Consider the following 3993-nt stretch of genomic DNA (forward strand, 5'->3'; position numbering starts at 1 on the left):
AAGACAAAGAATCTGTTAGAGTCTGGGAATTTATTAATAATCCTGTGGCCAAAGGGAGAAGAAGCAGGCAAAACGAGACTGATGACAACATCAGGAAAGAAAGAAATTTAGAAACATATAGAACTGTTAAAGACTGGAATTTCACAAGTAATGTTTACATGACAATTAATTAGCAAGGCTTGAAGAGTTATAGTTACATGATATGGAAGACAACACTCAAATGTTGAAGTCTACATGTCTACAAGATAGTTTAACAAATTCAAGAGACATTTTTATGGTTACAGAAATAGAAAAAGAAGGTTATAAGATAGAACACAAGTATAATTTTAAAGACCATGTCCCTTTTCCTAAACACGAATTTAAACTTATATTTAATCTTATGTTTAAAGGCTATTCTCAACCTTCAGTTTTATCACAAGAAAAAGTTTTTAATTGCTATACTCCTTTCATTAAGTTTTTGTATAAATAAATGTTATCTCAAGAGAAAACGCTGTTAATTAGAGGCTCACAGGTTCTTCTTAGAGTCAGGAGTCAGTACAGGAAAAAAGTGCATATATATATATAAATATATACATATGTATTTATATTTATATATACTATGCACAAACACACAAGCCTCAGAATTAAAATGTTAACAAAGAACGGAATATGGGATAATGGTTTTTGTTAGAAAATGTGAGCTTAAAGAAGAACCTGGAGCAACATTTCCATCAGTATGAAGAGTTAGGTACCTCCAAAATTTTTTGCAGTTGAAACAACTAATATACTGGGTAAAATAGTAAAAGATGAAAAATTAGGGGCAACTGGGTGCCTCAGTCAGTTAAGCAAATGACTCTTGAGTTCAGCTTGAGCAATGATCTCAGGGTCATGAGATCGAGCCCCATGCCGGGTTCTACACTGAGCATGGAGCCTGTTTAAGATTCTCTCTTTCTTCCCCTCCCCCACTCTCACTCTCTTAAAAAAATAAAACTAAAATTAAAACATTTAAAAATCTCTGAGGACTCTACAGATAAAGACAAATAGAAACCCTTGAGTGGAAAAGTGTTGGAACCAGCTTTTACCTAGAGGACCTCTGCCAAACCTTAGAGACCTTATGTTTCCAATACAGGGTGTGGGACAGGCCAGAAAGCCTAGGGCCCATCTAAAGTGGGTTATGTAAGAGTAGTCCACTGTATAAGGTGGGAGCATCAAGCGCTTATGCCCATAATGCTAGGTAAACAAGAAATAAAATCTGCCTCTAGGGGCGCCTGGGTGGCACAGCGGTTAAGCATCTGCCTTCAGCTCAGGGCGTGATCCCGGCGTTCTGGGATCGAGCCCCACATCGGGCTCCTCCGCTAGGAGCCTGCTTCTTCCTCTCCCACTCCCCCTGCTTGTGTTCCCTCTCTCGCTGGCTGTCTCTATCTCTGTCTAATAAATAAATAAAATCTTTAAAAAAAAAATCTGCCTCTAGAAGGACACTGGCAGAAGTAAACACAAATCTTTTCTGGAGAAATTCCACTGTGATCCAGGACCTCAAGCAATTCCCACAATAATGTTTTAATAAAACTTAGCAGTTCATAATAAAAATCACAAAACACACAAGGAAATAAGTCACCATGAGTGAGAACCAATCAAAGCAATAGACAGCACAAAGATTTTAGTTTCTAGAATTATCTTACAGAAAATTTAGGAACTAATAAAAGAAAACTTAAAAATATGAGGGAACAAGAGACTGTAAATAATGATCTTTGCAAATTTTAAAATGAATCAAAAAATATCTAGAAAGTAAAATATTTAGTAACTGCAATTAGAAATATGATACATAAATAAAACAGCATATTAGACATATATGAAGAGAAAATTTTAAAACTGGAAGATAAATATAAGAAAATTAGACCAAAGTGCAGCACAGAATGCAAAATTAGTAAAACAGATTAGGAGACATGGAAGATAGATTAAGCCTAATGTAGGTCCAAATTGAAGTTTCAAAAGGAAGTAACAGAATAAAGAAAAGAACATTCGAAGTATATGATAATAGTGGAGAAATTCCCAGAATTGTTAGAAAAGATCAATCTTCAAGTCCAAGAATCTCAATAAATACAAAGAAGGGAAAAATTGTTTTGAATAAAAAAAATTCAGAACATCGAAAGTGACTATATTCTAAACCCTGCCATGGAGAAAAGACAAATCATGTACCAATGGGCAGTAATTTAATTGATGGCTGACACCTCGACAGCAATAAAACAATCCAGAAAGGAACAGAATAAAATATCCAGTGGAAGAGGAGAGGGGAAAAAAAGGTAACCTAAAAATCCATGTTAACAATTATATCTTCCAAGAACAATGCTGAAATATAGACAATTTGAACAAAAACTAAGAAAAGTGTATCAACAAAAGATCCTCACTAAATATATACAAGCTGAAGAAAAATTTTCCCAGATGGAAAGTCTGAGACTCATGAAAGGATGCTGAGTAAAAATATCTTAATATGGGCCCTGCCATCTTGTGGGAAGAGCTCAAGCAGGTGCTCATGGCTGGGTCCTGTCCGCAGCAGTCCGTGGAGGAACTCACGGCGGAGCCACCATCATGCCTGGGCACTTACAGGACAGCTTTGGCTGCGTGGTCACCAACTGATTCGACCGAATATTTGACGATGAATTGGGCCCCCTTGAGGTATTGAAGCAGCAGGAAACAAGAAAAAAGAAGCCAGAAGGGATGGCATTGGGGGCCCTGGGGCCAAGAGGGCAGCTCAGGCCACAGCCCAGACCACCTCCAATGCAGCAGACAAACAGCTGCCTAAAGAGTCCCAGAAAGACCACAAGAACCCACTGCCTCTCCAACATTGGCATGGTTGACAAGAAAGAGAGACACAACCGCCCATGGCACTTAAGAAAGAAGGAATAAGAGGTGTTGGAAGAAGACCTGATCAACAGCTGCAGTGTGAAGGGAGAGTAATTGACAGGAGACCAGAAAGGTGACCACCTCATGAACAACAATTTGAAAAGCCACTTGAAGAAAAGAATGAAGGAGGAGACTTTTCAGCTGATGGACAGATTATTGACTGGTCTATCCGAGGCTGTGGTGGTCTTGAAAGAGGTCGAGAAGACCGGGGACGGGAAACGGGCCAAGGCAATGGATTTGATTCTGGTGACAAATGTGAATTTGATAGGTATTGTAGACTGACATTACAGTGGCCTGAAGCACGAGGACAAATGTGGAGGTAGTGGATGTCACAACCGGAGAACTGTCAAGATGAATTAGCAGACTCCCCAAAATACATTCAAATATGTTATAGTTGCAGTAACTTCGATCAATCAAGTGTGACTGGGGAAACACCAGAAAGTGAAGAACATTCAGTTGCAGACACTGAAAATAAGGAGAATGAAGTTGAAGAAATAAAGGAAGAGGGTCCAAAAGAAATGACTTTGGATGAGTGGAAAGCTATTCGAAATAAGAACCTGGCAAAAGTAGAATTTAATATCTGAAAACTAAATGAAGGTGCTGATGGGCAGTGGAAGAAGGGATTTGTTCTTCCTAAACCAAAGAGTGAAGAGGCTCATGCTGAAGATTGGGTTATGGACCATCATTTCCAGAAGCCAGCAAATGATACAACATCTCAGCTGGAGATAAGTTTTGGAGACTTTTGCCTCCCAGGACATGGTGGCAAGGAAGGATGATATGTCCTTGGGCATGGTGGACATCTAAACTCCAAACCATGGCAGCAGAACTGACAAGTCAAGAGTCTTCTCCTGATGTAGATGACCCTGAGGCATTCCCAGCTCTGCCTTAACTGGATGCCATAAGACAACCTTGGTTCTTTTGTGGACCCTCCCATTTGAGGTTTTGCATGCTTAAAGATCCCAAACAACTTAAGAATTAAAAAAAAAAAACACAACACTCATTCATACCATTCACACCAAAAGACTGAATTTTATCTGTTTTGAAAATGAACTTCTCTCACTACACAGAACAATATGGTAGTCAGGGGATTTTGGGGGGGGGGGTTGTGGGTTT

General features: G+C 39.0%; 1 pseudogene; it reads left to right on the forward strand.

The window, feature by feature from the left end:
• Positions 1 to 2565: 2565 nt before the first annotated feature.
• LOC123792772 (SERPINE1 mRNA-binding protein 1 pseudogene) lies at positions 2566 to 3769 on the forward strand (annotated as a pseudogene).
• The last annotated feature ends 224 nt before the right edge of the window (positions 3770 to 3993 follow it).

This window comes from Ursus americanus, chromosome 20 (assembly GCF_024610735.1).
Source record: "Ursus americanus isolate L20-20 chromosome 20, mUrsAme1.1.p, whole genome shotgun sequence".
Taxonomy (NCBI): Eukaryota; Metazoa; Chordata; class Mammalia; order Carnivora; family Ursidae; genus Ursus; species Ursus americanus.